This window comes from Rissa tridactyla, chromosome 2, assembly GCF_028500815.1.
Source record: "Rissa tridactyla isolate bRisTri1 chromosome 2, bRisTri1.patW.cur.20221130, whole genome shotgun sequence".
Lineage (NCBI taxonomy): Eukaryota > Metazoa > Chordata > Aves > Charadriiformes > Laridae > Rissa > Rissa tridactyla.
Window position 1 is genome coordinate 65,105,303 of NC_071467.1, and position 21,028 is coordinate 65,126,330.

Consider the following 21,028-nt stretch of genomic DNA (forward strand, 5'->3'; position numbering starts at 1 on the left):
AGGGCTTTTCTGCTTCCCTTCGTGAACAGAAAAATGCTCACCTAACATCCCTTAGCACACACTGATATCTACACTCCCTTACATAAACACAAATCGTCAATGATTATAATCAAACGGCTTTAGCAACATGCTTACTGTTTGTCTTCAAAACACTAAGCTTAGTGGAGCCCTGTGAACACTACGTCAATCCACCTGCAGGGTCATAAGGAAACTCCTTAATCACCTCTACTTTAAATGAGAGGCCAGTGCATTTGATGGGGGAGCGAGGTACCACCCCAAAGACCTGGGGCAAGGTACAGATGCCCCCAGCACATCCAAGCCCCCCACCACACAACTCCTTCTGCCTGCTGAGCTTCTACCACAGCACCTACACTTCAGGGGCTTGACAAAAATGTGGATTTCCTTGTACGTCCTCTCCATGCCTTTGCTGAGATAACTTGTGCCTCACAGCTATTCCCAGACTAGAGAACAGAGCGGACTAGATACATGTCTAACATACACATCCTTTGAACCTATAGCAAAAAGGAAATGTTGCCCTCCTATGAAATTAAGACTGATTTTTCTATTTTTATCTCAGTCATTAATATCAACAGGTTCACTTAATTTGCTACATACTATCTTTTACACACAACATCACAACAAAACAGGTTGGGTTTTCTTTGGTTTTTTGTTTTGTTTTGTTTTTTTCATATTGGAGGACTGTTTAGGTCTGCATGGCAAACAAAACCTAGGAGCAAGGACCGATTTTTCCCAGCCCTCTGAAAAAGCTCAGACACGTAATCATTGCTGATTTTTTCCAGCACCTGTGTGCTCCAGAAACAAAACAATTTGACACTGCAGTAAAATAAATTCTCTAATGAAAAAAAAAAGACAGAGAAAGCTACAGAGAGAATGGCTAAGAATAGAGACTCACCATAACCTCATTATATATATCGCAAAGATACGCAGTAGACTCCTAAGACCATCACCTTCCACTATCATCACTTCTAAAGTGCCATATTTCCTGTAGGAGTACACCTCCACAACTGTGGACTTCACCTCTTGGCATTAATGAGTCAACAACTAAAAGGTGCACACTTGACCTAAATACTAAAGTATTCTTTAAAAAGATAAACCAGCACACAAGAATATATAACACAAATGCAGTATTAACCAGGAAAAATAAAAAGAATGAAATTCAAATCATAGAGAATTTCAGGACAAAGTAATAATCTTACCAGTACCAGAGGGGGAAAAGCACAGAGCAATCAAGAAACTGTACAGACAAGTATCATTACTTGTTACTTGGAGACTTTCAGTTTTTGAGATTAAGGTACTCTGAAACCAGACAAGACCTCACATCTGTTTTCACATAAAAATGAAAAGATGCCATGAGAATAAAAAAAGATAGATTTGAAGACTCACATTTTTTTCCTGTTCTCTGCTTAGGAAAACAAGTCCTCTCCAAATGGTGAACGGTATATTCTCCCTTTCAAAGTAAGGCAGGTCACCTAAGCTTCCCAGTGAACACAGCCACTTTGACAATCAGCATTTCATTAACACACTGGAGAGACTGATGACAAAATGCACACCTGCAGTGCGTCTAAATGCACATGAATCAAAGGCACTGTATGCTGGCTCTTATCTTCTCATATTCAACAGACTGACAGATGGGACAAGAAGATGATTCACCCTCTCCAGACACCGTTAAGTTTGCTGGGAGAAAACACCAAACCACTATATCCTTCTCAATTAAATAACTCAATCAAAAAAAAAAAAAAAAAAGAAAACAAGAGAGAGCTAAAAGCCTCTCTCTTTGCCCAACCTTTCCTTCTGTTATGACTTCATATATAATCTATCCATACTGTAAACACATCTACCAAGAGATGAGTTTCCTGTAAATGCTCCTCTGTGACATTTGGCATAAATATTGATATTACGAAAGGGTCTGACTTTCACCGTACTCCAAGTTGACTCCCTCTTGGCTCAATCTACTGCTGTAGAGTCATGTCCAGCCCTTCCCATAAACACACTGCCAAAGAGGCACAAAACCCAACCTTTCTTTTCTGACATGAAAAAAATGCATCCTTAACTGTATGCTCATATTTCTCACTTTTTGTGTATGTTTCTTACTTCTTTTTGTGTTCTCTTTTACTAGCTTGATTTCCTGGGGGTTCATGCATGAGATTATGCTCTGAAAGTAATTTTTTAAGAAACTTCACAGAGACTTAGTCCTCAATATTGTCATTTGTGAGTGTGCTTAAAACATGTAACAAGGTTCAAGGTTTGCATGACAGCCTCCTAACAGGTTACCATTATCCACAGTCCACTAGCACAAACAAGACAGTTCTCCAGCTTGAAATCGTTTGCTATTCAAGTTGCAAGTAACACCTCATGATGCTTAAGTAAGCATTTGTAAATTCCTCTGCTGCTAAAAATCAATAAATAAATTTAAGAACAAAGTGATTTACAAAGCTATAGAGAAGCAATTTTTCTGTGTTCATGAATGCCTACCCAGAAACATAGATACCATGACAGCAGTTTGGGATTTTCTCTGACAATTACACAAGGGTTTGCTCTCCCTTCTGAACAAAGAAAGCAAAATTATTTTTTGCTAAGGATAATTGTATATCTGAGAAATAAATAAATCTATCTCCTTTTCAAATGGAATTTTAGTCCAGGTATTTTGGGCTTTAGTTGTTTAGGTCAAAGGCTCAGCAGGTTACAGTTACTAAGCTGTGAGTTGTTGCACTTGGAATTTCAAATAATTAATGAGTAACAGCAGCAACCCTGGCACTGAAATCTGCATGAGAAAGCACTTAAGTCTTTACATCACCCTGATACATTATTGTACACGTGTGCGTCTTCAAATATGCTTTCAAGTGCTCATGTCTCGTACTCAAACATCACCTCGTTTTATCTAAATCTTAAATTTCATGCACTAATGTTGCTTTCCCAACCTCTATCCAGGCTATGTACAAAGACAGCACAGAAATATTCATTACTGAATTACTATTGAAGAGAACAATGACAGACCCACGGAAAAACTTCTATTTGAACATGAGAATGTACGAAATGTACACAAGACAATTATTTCCCTTCTTTCACTAAAAGGAAAATCAGACTTTTTGTTTCATGTGAAAAAGAAAAACAAAGAATGTGACAGGCCAAACACTCATTTTCTTCAGCATAGTTTTCCAATGCAGTTCACCATTTACGTCAAATTCAGTGTACAGAAAAAAAAAACAAACCAAAATTTGTCAACACGTCAAAACAATGAAGTAAGAAACCATATGTTTCAATAAGGAGATTAGCAGTGTATTCACTTTCAAACATGATTACCAAAATAAACCTCAAACACACTATGTGATAAAAAGTTAAGTAAGCTTATATACAATATTCACAGCACCCATCACAAGAGTGTCTTGCTCTTGAACAAGTTGCACTTGTAAAGTATAGGGACAAACTATTTTACTTTTATTGTTAACGGAATGTTTTTAAAAGAAGAAAATGTTTCAAATAGCATCATTAGAATCATGACATGGTCCACAGCCTTTAACCAAGGCGGGGGGGGTGTCTCATTCCAGACAGAATGCAAAGACAGCAAGAAAGTTCCTTCCCTTCCTTCCCTAAAGGTCTTGCAACATAAGTATACAAAATACACGCGTAGGAAGTAAACCTTTCTCCCATATTACAGATATAGAGCAAAGGTGGAGATAAGTTAAGGGCAATACATGAAAAATTACTTACGGGCCACTTGAGAAGCTTAGGCAGACATTAGAAACTTAAATCCAGAGCTGTAATTCTGAAAACTCATTCTCAGCTAGTACATAATGCTGGGGTTTGTAATCACAACAGGCACCTCCTTTCCTATTTTACAAGTGCTTCATGGACTTCAAGTTCTGCCATCAGTCATCCAAAACAACTCTACAGCTATGATGACACGGCCAAGCAGCTTCACATGATTTCACACCAGAACACCACCAATATACAATGAGGTATTTCTCTGCCATCCTAGGTCTTCAAACAGCAGACTTTCTCAGACACAGAAAATGCTCAGCCTTATCACAAGGCACAGTGGAAACCACTGTAATACCCATCCTCCCTGCCTTTCTTTAAACAGCTATCACAGGAGGTCACCCATACCATTAGATAATAAGCATGTGATTAGCATACTCACACAGGATGTGGGAAACCAGGGATCGTTTTAGAAGATACTGAGGGGAAAGATGAGCCTGACTTGATCACAGGATAACTGTGAGTCACCAATGTGATCTGGCAAGGGAAAATTAAAAAAAAACCAAAACAACGCACCAGATAGACAAACAGACCTACGTTGTATCATGAGGGGGTATTTCCAGTCAAGATAGGGAAGAATTAATGTCATCATACAAGCCACTAGCATAACCTCAGCTGAATACAAGGTACAATTCTGGTCAGCCATATTTAACAACATTAATTTTTTACTAGAACAGATGCAAGGATGATGGCAGCAATGGGGGCCTATTATACAAGGATAAGACTAAAAGCCCATGACATGTCAAGCCTAAGTAAAGCAAAGCTAAATCACAGTGTTAGAAGAGGAAAAAAACATGCTGCCTATGTACAAATCTAAGCTGAAAGTCAGAGTGTTTATAAATGTCAGAAGAGCGGGGCTCTGGAAGAACCAGGAGAGTAGAAAACCTAACTATGTTCAAGACGGAAAGCAAGAGTCTGACCACTGTATTTCAGAGACTGTGAATGGCGTGGTTCTTGCCACGGCAGAACAGCAGCCCCAAATGACACAGGTGACTCCTTTTGCCCGAGGATATTCCAATCCACATTTCCAGATGGTATACCTGAAGCATGGCAGGATAGGGGGAGAGTGGAGAGGGACTACCTTTTGCTGAACCTGTTCAAATACTGACAACTGACTTTAGAAAAAGATAAAATAATAAGCCCCCAAATAAAATAAAAATCACAAAAACAGTGATTCCCTGGAACGGGAGAGCAAAAATTAAGTGTGCTAGCTTTTAGCCAGCTAGGTTTCACTGGGGTGTAGATACTGGACAAATAGAATTTTTTCCCCACTCTGAGTTCATTGATGAATTCCTGCTTGTCCATGTTACCATGGAAGTGATCAATATAAAGTACAGGAAAACCGTAATTCTGTCTGTACAAAGACACACGCCTACTGAAAAAAGGGATCAGCACTCCTGCCCAACAGCGTCCACTTTTGAAGCCTCCTCCTTGGAGTGGCAAATGCAGGTCTGGTTGAACCCTTTGATGAAGGGATGGAGCTGATCTCCATCCCAAACATGGTACGGCAGGGTCTAGGCAAGTGAGCCCTTCTCCAAGTTTGTTAGCACCTGCCCTCAAGGAGAGGGTTGTGCAACACACACAAAGCCCACCCCCTGCCCCCCGAAGCTCTGGGAACAGCAACAGCAGCACAACACAATGCACTGGGTTCAGAGAGATACTGACTTTAACGGGCCTTCTGCTTGGCTTGTTGGCTACCTTGGATAATAACCTGAGGCACCTAATTCTCAGCGTGAGATACACTAGGTGCTTTATACGAGGCTCTTGAAGTCACTTTAACCCCTGTTTCCCACATCATTTGCAAACCGACTGCTCTTTTCATAACATTCCTCCACGACTATATTCCAAAAAAGGCCTTAAAACCCCCTCCCCTCCTCGAGCACTCTGCAGTAAACACACCGCCATGGCAGAGCAATAATGAATAATATTTCCACAGCCTTTGACACTTTATAATCATGTACATATAACAAACTCTCTAGCAACAGCCACTTCAAACCTATGTGCATCATATCATTGATTCAATCAATAAAGGTGCCTCTCATCCCACTCCTTAGCAGAGTTAAAAACCTTTCAGAAAATAGATACTGGGCTGCTGATATGCCTGAATTCCTTACCTTCCCACCTCAAACAATACCTCTACCTAACGTTTTACTATCAATTCTTAATTCACTCTCAAGCACCAATAGCTCATAGCACTGAAAGGGCAGTCAATACTGCAAGTTACTTTCTGAAGTACCAATTACACGATACCTGAATCAAAAGCTGTCATTTAATACTTTTAGAGTTATCTACAAGTGAAAACAATGGGGTTTTTTATTCAATGCAGCATCTTGCTCAAACAAGTTTTTATTTTGCATATAAGGGATCAATCAGTTTGCAAGCAATTAAATTATATTTACAGCTTAACTGTTTTATAACTATTTTTTTCACCGGAAATTCAGCTCTTTTAAGTTAATATTTATATTTAGTCTGAAGAGATGTTGCAGCTGGAACCTTTCACTCCCAAATACATTGCTGATGACCTGTGTGCAGCACCAGTCCCTTCTTTATGCCAACATTGCCCAGCTGTGGTCCCTAACATTTAGTCTGTGGTATTTTAAAATCTTACAATAATTCTGGATGACCAAACTTGCCCTTATTAAGCTAACACTACTGTTTTAACCACTATCTTCTTTTGGTACATCCAGTAAGTCTAATGCACTACCATTTATAAGTAAGTATCTATGAGTAAATCCATTCTTGGTTTGGCAATGTCCAAAACAAAAATACAGTGATGCTAGGAAGAAAAGCGTTTTGCCCATTTATTATCTCATAGCACACAAAATTCACTAAGAAAAAAACCACCGTGATGAAAAACACAGCTCCACCTCCAAACCACAAGCTTCATAGTATCTGGCAAGGATGTTTAAAAACAAAAGCTAAAAGCACTGCAGATTTTGTATGTTTAAAGTTAAGCGAAGTGGAAAGCAATTACCACCACAACTGTTTTTTGGGGTTTTTTTTTGTTTGGGTTGTTGGTTTATTTTTATTTTTTTTTTAACACAGCTGCATATAAATATTTCATCAGTTTGGATACATCAGAGTTCACATATATTCACTCTTAAATTCAATTAGCAATGAACATAAAATTTCCCTTATTTTGCCAACTATCTCATACGAATAGCCAGTCCCAAAGCACTTAAAATTACACTATACATTGATTGTCTGCTAGAATGGAGAAGGTTTGCAGATCATATCACGCATACTCTCCTCAAATGCCACATGAGGAAAAGGTACAAGCAGATAACAACGGAATCAGATGCGCAGCAATGCCAGGCTCAGTGGGACTAGGACATGCAGAGGTTGATAAAAGAATGGCATGACAACACAGCAGAACCAAGGGCGCCTAATCATTTTGGTACCAATTACTATTTTGATCATTTAAAGTCATAACGCTCCTGGCAATACGAGCATCTTGCTCATCGCTTGCTTACCCTTTACGCACTGTAGCCTGCCCATATCCAAACACAATCCAGAATATGTACTTTTTCACAAAGAAGACATTTTTTTCCATGCTTTCCTCCCCCTACCTGCCTGAGCTTGTATTATAAATATGGTATTGCAAGCAGTACGAAATCTCTCTTGGACAGAAGCATGTTATATATGTCTCACAGCAATGCTACTCAGCATTCAGTTCAGTCTGAACTCTAATTTCTTGCCTCAGTTCCACCTGGACATAATTTTTGTTTTCTCTGTTTCATGTGAACTGGTACTACTTTTGCGAGGCTGAAAAGTCACCTGCCTACATCAGGCTCTTTGTTAGGAGTTTCTGTTGGGACAGCATTCATAAGGGTCTCTCTACAGAGGAGCTAGTCTTGTTCTTTAGGACAGAGGTTGAAGTGAAATAACTTAAATGTAGCTTTTAGTTCAATCTAATCATAGCTTAATTTTCAGGAACATGAGTGATGTCAGACCTCCTAAAAATTAGTATTCTCTGTACAGTCACACCATGAGAACATAAACCATTATTGTAAAATTATGGTAAGTTTCTTAAGAGTGGCAACTATAGTTACAATAAAGATTAAAATCTGTTCAATAACTTCAAAGCACAGGGTTCCCAACCAAATGCAAATAATTTCAAACATTTCTGAATTGCAACAGCCTTTAAACAGAAAATACTTAAAGTGCTTAAAACAGTAAATGACAGGAAACTTATTCAACTGACATTACAGGAGAAGTTTTTATACAAACAGAATGTAATTATAAGCTGGAATTGAGTCAACATACTCGAAGTCAATGCCTCTCTCAAGCAATAAAAAAAAAAGTCATCACAAGATGATTCAATACCACAAAAAGACATATGAAGAACAACCTTTTTATCTATTTATTATCTATTTAAAATCAGCATGACAACAAACATTAACGTCTTAAAATCTTCTTGCATTCATTTGATCTTACTTATTTGCGTGGTTTTTTGTTACACGGGCAAACTCACTGAAGACAATCGTATTGTTTTGCAAAACCAGCTTTCATGCTTCTGTGTGCCAGTATTATTGCTATAATGCATGAGTGATTACGAAATTATTTAACTGCCCTCTTTCCAAAGCTCTGGTTATTTCTGTCAGATTAAAGTACAGAGATGGATGATTGTGAAATACCTTTAATCATTTGGTCATTCTTGAAATGTAAAATTCTACCATTGTCATACTTACACGTTAATCTTTTATTTGCAGTGATTAATTTACTAAACTGGAAAATAGGAAAGTGTGATTTTACACTTCACAAATAATTAAAGCATAAAATCAGATTCCAAAATGTAAGAGACATAGACATTAGAGATAACAGGAAGAACTATATGTTTTCAATACTTACTATGGAGGTACTATTTACTATTTACCTTTTAGCATCTGACTTCTTCCCCTACATGCATTTTTCAGTCTCAGTTTAGAAATTATCAATATGATTTTGGGGTGCATGTAAGATTAAGTTAAAATGCTGACAATTATTTGCAATCTATTATGATTTTCTCCTAAAGTACTAAAGCCTTACTGCAACTGAACACTATTGGAAGCATTAAAATCATGAGTTAATTACACATGCCATTCAAAACATATCATGAAAGCTGTATTTCTGATTAATTCACTGCTGATAGGATTGTTACTAGAACATTTCTAAACTGTCAAATGTAACTCTTACATCCAGTTCAGCTACTGGTCGTCGAGAAACGTTTCATTACATATATTTATCACCTTACTCCCAAGAGGTTTTCCAGATCCTAAATAATAACACAGTGACTAAAAATTAATACCTAAAACATAACGTATGGTTCTTTACAGCATGAAACTAAGGACGACTATCATCACATGACAAAATTATTTTGATACATGATGAACTACACAAAGTAATCATTGTTTAACAGTAACAGAAAAAGTTGGAAAATTAAACGTTTAAACCAGTAAGTCACGTGGTGCCAATTATAAGATTTGAGAATACTAAATTCCCCAAAAAGTCATTGTGAACTTAGTGCTCAGCACCACACAATCAGGTTAAATTTGTTTGCTTCTTACTATGTGCAAATCAAGCAAGTCTCAGTTTTACTGTGGGTCTTACTGCACTTGAGGGTTGGTGGTGTTTTCCAAAGACCACCTAAAAAATTATGAGAAATAAGGGAACATCAAAATGGTGATTAGAAGGAAAAAAGCCACCACATGACTGGAGAGGTTTTAAATGCATATTAGCAACAACAACAAAAAACAACCAAGCACCAAAAAAAGAGTAGTTTTAAATGCAAATAAAGATTTTTTCACATGCCCTCTCACTGACGCCTGCATATGTATTTCTTGTTATTATCATGCTAATGGCAAGATTATAGACCTAAATAAACACAAAAGAGAATCCAAGACAAAGCCCACTGGCTAAACGCTGATCACCAACACAACGATCAAACCAATATAATTATTAAACTTACCATCACTTTTGCTGCCAACTTCCTTTCTTGCAAATACCTCAAACACAAGCAGGGAGCAAGAATCACTCTAGCAGCGACATCCTGTTCCTAACAAGCTTGTTCCCCCAGGTCACATGAAGTCCCAACTCATTCATCACCACATTCCCAAGATGCAGATGCTCCATCCTGTGACCAGCATGCACTCAATCATCTACAGATGGACAACAACTGGGCAACCAGAAAAGAAGAGCAGAAAAGGGATTATGCCCAGGTTACCAAATCTGAGGGATCACTGGGAAAGAAAGCATCATGGTCCAGCATACTTCCATTGTTTGTTAGTCTAGTCCCATGGTATGTTCAGACATATGCCCACCTGGATGTAACTTTTGGTCATATGAAGAAGGTGGCAACTGGGAATCAACAGTGTGGATTTGCTGAGGTTAAACAATGCCCAATGCTCCAGGTGATTGCCCTCTGTCATAAACTGATGGGATTTGTAGATCAGGGATCAGCGGTGTCATCTACCTTGATTTTAACAAAACTTTCAACACTGTCTCTCACAGCATCTTTGCACCTAACCTGATCTAAGTTACAGTCTAGATAGGCAGACTACTAGATGATAAAAACTCCGTCTCTATCATTAGTCTCAAAGAGCAGCTGTTAATAGTTCCCAATCTACCCATAATCTGGTTACAAGTAGATAAATTAGGGGCCCTATTCTGTTTAGTATCTTTAACAGTAACCTGGCAGAGCGTACAAAAAGTACCCTCAGTGAGGCTGTGGACAACACCAGACTTAGGGGTGCGTCTGATGTACTGGAAGGCAGGGTTGCCATTCACAGAATGGTTTAGGTTGGAAGGGACCTTAAAGATTATCTAGTTCCCAACCCCCTGCCATGGGCAGGGACTGACAGGCTTGAGGAATGGGCCAACATAAATCTTAGGAGAGCACAGCCTGAAAACTAAGTTAGTGGCAAGCAGGTCTGCTGAAAAGGACCTGGGGGTCCTGGAGGACAGTAGGCGAGACATGAATCAGCAGCCCACCTGGCAGCAATGAGAGCTAACAACATTCTGGGATCCAGCAACAGAAGCACAGTCAGTGGACTGAGGGAGGGAATTGTTCTGCATCATGTACCATCAGATACTCAGGTATCTGGAGACTACTGGGTCTACTTTTGGATCCCCACTATGAAGCATCACTCAAGTGGAGCAAGTTCAGTGAAAGGCCACAAAGATAGTTGGTGGCTTTAACACTTGCCTTGCGAGGAGAGGCTAAAGACACTGGGATATTTCAGGTATTATTGCTTTGGAGAATCTAATAGTGGCTTTACAATATCTAAAACTAGATTACTGAGAAGGTGGAGCAGGCTTTTTACCACTGTGCATGGCAGGGGGAGAATGATGTCAACTGAAACCAGGGAATTTATATATATTTATTAGATATAAGGGGGGGGGGGAATACACTATAAGCACAATGGAGCATTTGAACAGATGCCCCAAAATATAGTAGAATATCTGTCCTCGAAGCTTTTCAAGACCCAGCCAAACAAAGCCCTAAGAAACCTGGTCTGACCTTGTGCATGACCCTGCTTCAGGAAGGAGGATGGACTGGAGACCTCTTGAAGTCTCCTCTAACCTGAATGAGCCTACAAATCTACGTTGGAATTGTGTATATATGTTAAGCAGAGCATGCACATTTAGGCACAACACAAGCAGGAAGACAGGAGAAACTTCAGGCATATTCAAAACATATTGTACAAGTGATCTATGTATGTGCAGTAAAATTGAATGCCTTCACTATTCTCCGAATTGTATGTGATTACGCAGACCAAAAGAACTGCGTATGTGTGTGTTTAGTCATGTGCCTGATGAGGGCCCCATAGAACATGTCCTTCAAAAGCCTCTGCAAAGCTACTTGACTCACTGAGCCAGAAGACTGAAAAATGTGAACCACAGTTAATCCTAATTCACTTACTAGCACTGCAGCTACGGGCGAGAAGCCACCAAAACCAAAAGCTAATTATAAAAAAAAGAAGAGACTACAGGTACAGCATACATTTCGTGGCTGATAGAACAGTTTCTAATGGTAGAATATAAACTGCCGTTAAGAACTGCAAGTATGATGCTACTCAGCGTTGTACCAGATAACTGCATTCAGTCAAAGAGTATACTTTTGCCATTGCTATATGCTGTTCGTGGTAGGTGTATTTTACCCTTCTCACTAAGGCCTAACAGTTGGATAAAACACTACTCACAGAGATGAAACATACAAACCGTTCGCAATAAAAGGCCAATTAGAAGTAACGAGAAGTATTTTGCAACATTTCCTCATGCTTTCCAGGGGCACATAGAATTATGACTTGTAGCTACAATTCTAGCCTTCAATTGGAACCAAATTTCTTCATATACTGCTTTCATTGATAAAGAAGGCTGTAGCATTCAGGAGTTAGAATTAAAAAAAATAAAAATGAAAAACACAAAACCCAATAAGCACACCACATACCAAGCTTTTTACCACAGGAGGAGGAGAACAGAACATTTTGAAATCCACTTTACAAGTCAGCCAAAATTTGAGATGAACTTTTCAATACAAAGAGTCCTGCATTTGGTTGAAAGGCACCTACTAAAACTGACATTAAAACAACAACAACTTTTCCCTGGGATCCTGTTACAGATTCTTTCCCATTTGACAAGAGTATCTTTCTGAAAAACAAAACCAAAGCCAAATTATTGCCTACCCTCCAGGTGAACAGTGCTGAGTCAGACTATGCTGATGAAAGCTACACAGAAGCTTACATTTATCTCTTTTCCACAAACAAGTCAGGGCAAAATAATAGTACAGATAAAAAAAGATTGCGAAAAACCAAGCCAGGGAGTTTCTATTTGTAGAAGCTACACGCTTTGTTTATTAAGTCATCTTTCAATACAGTAACTTCCACCATTTGGGGAAAAGAATCTAAAAGGCCCAACAAGAGACAAAGTGAAAGATAATTGCAATTGTTTTCCTCTAAGTCAGTCCCAATTTCTTAAGCACATACAATAAGGTAAAAAAAAAAAAAAAAACAACCATGAATAATACCAGAACCTACTGTCACAAAAATAAAGGGAGAGTTGACACCAAGGCTGACTTAAGAAATGCGAAACGGTTCTGCCCATCTTTGCTATCACCGGTTTTGCTCATACATGAAGCACTCCAGGCAACCATTTCCACAACAGTGCACCACTGTCTTCTGGTCAGCCTTTCAGGCATTGTGGGTTTTTTCCTTTGAACTAAGCAACCTAGAGATAAAAATGCCTGGAATCAAATTGCTGAACGCTTCTCAGTGACCGTCCCACTAAAGTGCCAAACTAAAATGGGATCACTGTGTAACCTGATTGTGGATTTTAGTATTGTAGTGGATTCTGGGGTTTGCTCCTATTTTAGCTCTCTAGCATGGTGCGAGCTGTCAAAACACCACGAATGCAACACAATAAGGGTCAGAAAGTTTCCTGTTATAATGATGATATAATTCTTTATGTATAAAGCTTTGAGGAACACATCAATCTCCAAAGTTACTGCTTCATATTGTTTCATCAGTATTTTACACGATACCACAGATCTACTGAAAACATCAGCCAGTTATTTTCCTTGTTTTAGCTTCAGTCCTTGCTGCCATAGTTTTCACTGTAACAGATCTTTTCCGGACACAAAGTTGTAAAGCTGTCCTCCCCACAAAAAGACAGTGTATGCACCATTGCGTCTGTGCCTTCTTAACACTCAAAGAGACAAGTATATGATTTTATTTTGATCCCTGCAAGCTCTGTCTATGCTAGCTTTTAAGCTAATATTCCAAAACTACTTTTCATACAGAGAATTAACAAGATTTGACAAGAGAGTTTAACTAAGGACTTTTTTTTTTTAAATCAGAAGAGAAGAGGGATGTTGACATCTGGGAAATAACAATGATGGAGAAAGGTAAGTGAAAAGCATTACAATACATTATACAACACCATAAAGCAATGTTTTGCTATTAACCATGAGACGTCATGGCCTTAACTGTGATCCCAGAAGCTGATGAGTCTCTTCTGAGATGAGCTGACAATCCAGATTACTCAAGGAATTTGTCATAGACTCCAGGAACACTTCCTGGGAGTGGGTACTACGGGAAGCCAGTAGAAGTTCTAAATACATATTAAAAATATTAGTCAGAAGAAAATGGCTGTGAGCTAGGGGTACATTGATGATGCTCAGGTTTACACAGAGATTTTAAGGCCAGAAGACAATAACTGCTGTCACTGGGATCTGCAGAATTGCTGCATTAAAAAAGCGTCTAGGCTGTATCTTCATCAAGACACTAACCCAGCCTATACAAAGGCTGAGGAATGAGTGAGAATTGGTCAGTTGCAGTAGACGAGGTAAAAGTGACACTGTTAGGCTGGCGAGGAAGAAAATTTGAGGAGACAGCAAAGACCATCTCTACCACTGAATGCACTCAACCAGCCTTGCCAACCTGAAGCCACTCTACCTTACTTCAGTACATCTATCTGAAATCTATCAAGGAAAACTATGAACGTGAACACTAAGTAGAAGGTACAGGAAAACTGTCCTTAGGGCTCTGAGGCTATCATTACATTGAAAACTATGATTTTACTGTGACAGTTTTACCAGTGAAACACCTTACGTCCCAAGATGAATCTACCTCAAGTTGGCTTCTTACCACCATACCACACTTTGGCAATACCACGTCCAAAAAGGGCTGACAATAGATCCCTAGACACAATAGAAGGAGATATACATTGTCCTCTGAAAGGCCCCTGGATACCCAGAAGATGCTATTGCCTTCTAATCTGGAAACTATCATGGCCCAACTTATAACCAAAACAAAATTGGCAGGGCACTGACAACTACAGAACAGCTGTATTTCAAGGCTTTTTGAATCTTTGGAGGACACACTTCTTACCATTAAGATGACAGGCTGCTGTTGCACTATACAAGTCCCCAGTCAGACCTAATCCATCGCAAATAACCATCATTTTTCATCGGTTTGTATGTGCATTCACAAGATCACAATCAAGAGAACTAACTCAAGAATGCAGCCAGGTACGATGAACATAACAGTATCTTTGATTACAATGTTCCTTCTCCTGTATTCTTGAAAAATCTCTTTCAGGAAGTCAAGGATTAAAAGCAAACATTAAGACCAGGTCCAAGGGTTGTAAAACAGTACATAAACTTTCACCAGAACAGCTTTATGTGTGTCTGGTAGCACTGATGTGTGCCTGTTAGTACGCTGCCAAACCTCTTTTTTCAAGTGTCTGAATTCCAAAGATAGCTATAACTTGTCCAGCTGCGTTGTTTTAGCTGAATTGTGTGACTTCTAAGTAAGAAGTGGGCTAAGAACAAACATATTTTCATTTGTGATCCAGAGATTTCAACTCTTTAGCAGAAGCCAAAGATAAAGCACCGGGTAAACACATAAAAATACACTACATGCCTGAATTAATTTTAGGAATATATGTTGGTGTGTATTTGCTTTTGTATTAAAAAAAAAAAAAAAAGAGAGAGAGACCTCTGAATTGATCAGTCTTTTTGGATTTATTACTTTGCTTGTTTCTCCCCTTTGAAAGGCCTCACAAAAGCTTCAGAAAAACAAAATAAAAATAAAAAAAAAGCATAGTGAAGAAAAGATTTAGAAAACTAACTTCCCTACTGAGTTATTTCAAAATCACTTCAGGACAGAAGAAAAAAACATGGCTGGAAATTTCCATGTTATTTCTTGTTTTTCTCTCACTTGCCCTTTGCGTGGGTTTTCCTGGGCTATGTCCAAGATTTACAGCTATTCCAAGCAACAGAGCTGGGACTTCACAGTTACTGCAACTGATACAAGAAGCCTCATAGGAACAATCTCACTTTATATTAACCAAAGAGTTCTCCAATTATTTTTAACTGAACATTTTAAGAAGCATAAAGCTTCTCTCCAAGTATGAGGAACACAGATCATTAAAATCTGAATAATGCTGTCAGGAAGTGTTTAAGTATCTGCTATTTAGAAACTTTAACCACGAAAATTGTTCATAATAGATTCTGAATCCTTTAAAGAAAATATAGGAAGTTGTATGTCAGTCTCTACAGAAAAGTTAAACCCAGGATGATCAACTTTTTACAGAAGTGTCGGTCTCTGCAAATCTCTCAACTACGAAGATGAGGTGTAAAAAATTGAGATGAGAGCAACTGATACAGCCTGGACATCAAGTAAATTTCTTTTTAAAAAGCCCAAACAACAAAAGTCACACTCAGAAAACAGCTGGCAAAGCAAGAAAACATGAGTACAATTTGTTCTTCAGAAAAGTTAACGAAATTGCTACTCACCTACTCTACCTAACATCAAAATTATTTACTACTATACCCAAAAGACCATGTGACACAAGGATTCAACCAGGACTACATTTGACATTTGTATGGTGATTAGCTGGTAGAAACAGAAATTTCTTCATGTGCTACTAACGCATGAAAATCACCAGCGAAACAAATACATAAAATCCATAGTGATTTAAATGAGATGATTAAGTAAAGAAAATCCACAACTGAGCATGACATAGCCTTTATTTAATGTCACGGAGCATGTAAGATTAGACACTATCATTGTCTAGCTGGAGGAGAGCTGCCAATGAAGTTTCGTGCAACTCTCTCCAACCACAGCTAATTCTACAGTGCTCAGCGTAACTAAGAACATTGTCTGAAGTCTCAGGTGGGCGAAATCCCTTGAGAACCAGATTTTGATTCCGCTGTTTTCATTTACAACCTAGTCAGTATCACCATATTGTGCTCCTTTAGCTCGAACACAGCATTCACATGTTCTCTCACTGGGGTGAGGACAATCTGCCAGCAGAATGATCAGCGCAGTGGGACCCAGAACCACGACTGAAGGCTACAGTAACATACTCTAATGTAATCTCCACTGAAGGCAGCCACTGCCTTTGGCAACAGGATTGGTCTCTCAGAGACCAACTTGTTAATTTTATACTGATTATCTAATTAGGTCGATATTAAGCAATTTGTGCACAAAGCTGGGTGCCCCAGAAAATGGATATTAACACAAGTAATATGCAAGTAAAGTACTGGAGCCTAGTGTTACCTGTCTGAAACTCCAGTTGTACAAGTTATTTGAGCATCTGAGCTCTAAAGCCTATATCCTTTTTCTGATTTTTCTTCCATGGGTTGCTAACTTTTTTTTTAAAATATGTATAAATTCAGGCTGCTTCAGAAATGTCAGTGCCCTGCTGATTTTTTTTTTGGAAGCATTTAACAATTCTAGAAAACTGTAATGGCTTTTTCCTTTTCCAGCTGCAACCGAGGATTTTAAAGAAACCAGAAAAATGCCTGTTTTATGAAAGACTATCAACTGGCTGTATTCAAAACTGCATCTAAAAGTTCCTGACCTGCTGCTGTTCATCAGCAGTGTCCTTTCTTTAAGCAAGAGCCTAACCACAGAAAACATGGATCACAGCTTCAACGTGACATCTTGCCCAAGAGAAAAATTATTCAGGTAATTAAATGCCACAGGACTGGGCACCTCACCAATGATCCAGAAGACTGTGCTATCCTTTAATCCATGACAGAGTTTACACTTTAAACCTGTATGGAAGACCAGGGTTTTAGACAGCAAACTTTCCAGCTTTCCCCCCCATTAAACACTGGTTATGCTTTCAGTGCTTTAGCCAAGGAATACTAGATTTTGTCCACATTAGTCCATACGTTGTGCCGACTGTCAAAAATTGTTATGTTCTCACGTGGTAAGTAAAAATTTGAACTAAACTGCCTACGTTCTAATATATGAGTGCTCAGCTATCGTAGCCCATCCTTTTGGCACGTAAGAAGTTAACAGAAAACGGGTAGCATATCATTTTGAGCACTTAACAACTTTTGCTACTTAGCTGCAAGTAAGTGTAAGATGCGGTTTTCAGTTTAATCTGCCTTCTCTCAACAGTTTATAATGAAGGTGTTTCTTCAGTCATAACAATCACATAGCAGAGCAATTAGAGCCTAAACTATAATGATATGTTCTATTTGATGGAATAAATAACTCAAGTGGCTATTTCAACCATATGGGTAATTTACATTGAGTACTGAACAAAACATCACAAAAAGAATAAACAGAAAATTTGTGCATAGGCAGCCGGTACTGAGACTCAAGCACCCATTTTCCAAATTCCGTGTTTCTCCAGGCAACGCCGAAAGAGAACACTGGCATTCCCCTAGGATGGGTTGCTCTCTTGCCTAATCCTGCCATTACTATTCCGCGTACCTTCAGTTGTAATACAACACACTGCTAACACTCATCTTCTCAAACTCTCAGAACTGGAAAGAACTGGAAGCATGTCCCAATTATGCTATCGATTCACAGGGTGACCAATGCCAAGTCTTGGTTGTTGTCATGCCTTGAAAACAGATATAATCCCTCTCTGCATGTGCAGGATATTTTGAGTCCATGTTTATAATTCTGTCAAGCTTGTCTTTAAAAAGGATGTAAGGCCTTAGCTGACTAGAAATCTAAGTCTCATATGGGAGCTGACTTTACGAGGAATAAATCCCAATGCAATTTTCATGAACACACAAAATTAAGCTACTCAAAATATGAAACTATGTTTAAGTAACATGCTGCAATTTCATAAAGTAGAGGGTCTACGGTGGGCCAGAATTTAACACCACGATAATGACTGTAACATTCACTACCTTATTCATAGTAATTATCATTACAGAACAGGGGCTTTGAAAGTTTGTGTACATTTTTTAGTTGTAGAGCATGGCATAAACCCCCAATTTCTGTTCTTAATTCTCTCCTTATTATAAATCCAGTGAAACTGACAAAACATTACATTTTATTCATGACTATTCTCCCAGCTCAGTGAAAATGAATTTGAATCCCTTTCATTAGGATACGTTAGAAGAGCATACCACTCTCTGCCTTTTTTTTTTTTCATTACAAATATCAAACTTTATTTTAGATGGATTGACTCAGAGCCTAATGCATGAACATGGCTTGGAAAATAAATATCCGTTAATATAACTTCTATGCATGGGCCTTTACAAACTAGAAATTGCCCTTTGATTGTCTTATTAGTGATCAGCAACATCTGTAAAACGCTCCATCTGGTTACCTATTTCTAGTATTATCTTACTAGAAGTCTACATAGCTGCCAAAGCCACTGTATAAGATTAAAGGAAAAAAACTAACAAACTTTGTGTCTTTCAGGCACAAAGGCAACACTTTTACCCAAGGGAATCCTTGAGCCACAGCTGCCCGGAGAGAGCATTCTGGGGAAGCATCACTGCAAGCTTTCCCTGCTGTGGTCCTCTCTAGGCACCTAGTCGTGGCTGCTGCCAGTAGAAACTTCGGTATATGCTGGTATGGCATTTTTAATGTTCTCATGGGTGGTCTTTAGAATAATTCAGAATGCATACAGGCAGAGCTCATGTAACACACGAAAAGTGTAACAATCCATGATGGTTGCGAGCTTTGACAGACTCATACCAGTTATCACTAACTGCTCTAAGTCTATTTAAAGACTTCAGAGAAATGTTTCCTACCCAACTGCCAACAGTAATCAAATCATTAACATAAACCAAGACTGTCTCTTACTCTGTTATTATTTACCTTGACTGACAGGGAGCACCTCATCATCCTTCCAGATGGGTATTTCAAGCCTTTATACACAATCGCCCCACAGTCTACAGGTTAACTTGTTTGTGTCTGTGAACTAGCAGTACTCCATAGACGCAAATTCCCGTTTATTAATCTCAGCATTTTAAGAATAATTAGCGAATATAACAGAAATAGAGCAGTGCTATATATACGTGCTGTCACTCCTGATCACCTGAGAGTCAATTCTGGTGCCCACTGAAAAGGGGGGAAAACTTTATTTTCTCCACAAGAAAGCCTTTATTTTCACAGTTTCTTCATGTTTTTGTTTTGTTTTTAAATCAACATTCCTCCAAGCGTAGCATCCGAAGGCCAAACGCGATGCCCGCAGGGAAACCCAATCGCGACCGACCTACCTACAAAAATTACAAAAATAGGTGTTTACACCCTTCCCCAGACAAACCCGGCAGCGATTTCCCAAGGAGTCCCCAGGAGCAGGCGGAGAAACCCCGACCGCCGCAGCCCCACCGAGACTTGTTTGAAACGCCGCCAAACCCCTCCACGAGCCACCCCACCGACGGGGACGCGCACCGAGGGGGTCGGCGGCGCCGAGCCGGTGAGAGAGGGAGAGGGAGGAGGAAGAGGAGGAGGTGGTGGCGGCGGGCCCCGGCGGCGGGGCCTCGAGGAAGGCGCTGACAGGAGCCAGGGGGGCGGGAAGCCCAACCGCGGCACCTGGGCCGCAGCCCGGTCCCCGCCACCGGGCGCGCTTTCAGGCATTCCCCACGGGACAGTTTCCTCGCACGGAACTTCACCGGGAATCGTGCCCGGCGAGAGGCGGGGAGTGCCCGGGCAGGGGAGGGCAGGGCACGGCGGGGAAGCAGCCAGTGGGATGGCGGCGGGGGCAGCAGCACCTGCCCCGCTCCTCCGCCGCCCGCCAGCGCCTGGCGCGCGGCTTTACCCTCCCTGAGGTAAAAAAAAAAAAAAAAAAAAAAAAAAAAGAGAAGAAGAAAAAAAAAAAATAAAAAGGAGAAGTTGGCCATTTCTGTTTAAAACTCCGGGCACAGCCACGATGTGAAACCGGAAGCCCACGGTACCGGCTTCAGGCCTCCCGCTGCCGGCCGGGCCGCCACAGGCTGTGCCACCCCCCCCTCGCCCTTCGCCCCGTTGTGTAACGCACCGGCCCCGGCAGCTGCCCCCGCGGCGGGCGGCTCAGCCCCCAGCGCTGCTCGCCCTGCCGGCAGGGGTACCCGTCCCGGAGGCGGAATCAAGGGGAGGAGGGAGCCCGGGGGCCACCTTACCGCTGCCGGCGCCACCTGCTCCAGGTGTCCCGCCGAGCTCCCCGACGCCCGCCCCACCGAGGGGGCGCGACGCGGGGTTGGAGGTGGGGGGGGGGAGGGTGTCACAGGCGGCGAAGAGGAAGGGAAGCGAGCCGAAACGCTACCACCACCACCACACCCCCCCCCCCCCCGCCCCGGGTGAACCGCTGGCTCTACCGCCTCCTTCCCCGGAGCGCAACAACAACAACCACGGCGGAGCCCGGCGTGTGGAGCGGGCGCGGCCCCAGAGCAACCGGCGGGGACGGGGTGGGGGCGGTGGACGGAGGTCTGCTCGCCCCCGGGGGTGCCCCGTTCGCCCGCCGGGGTGCCCCGCTCCCCTCCCTACACGGCTCCGCTCCCCACAGGGCTCCCCTCCCCGAAGCCTCCCGG

General features: G+C 40.6%; 1 protein-coding gene across 8 annotated transcripts in view; it reads right to left on the reverse strand.

Annotated features, from left to right (window-relative positions):
* Positions 1-21,028, reverse strand: part of MBP (myelin basic protein) — a 121,788-nt gene that overhangs the window by 100,309 nt on the left and 451 nt on the right. Inside the window, exon 1 of one of the 8 annotated variants that reach the window (XM_054191046.1) lies at positions 20,621-20,746. The exons of 4 other annotated variants lie outside the window; for them this stretch is intronic. The gene's annotated coding sequence lies outside the window, so the exon portion shown is untranslated. 3 more of the 8 variants (XM_054191050.1, XM_054191047.1, XM_054191048.1) reach the window with 3 other exon arrangements.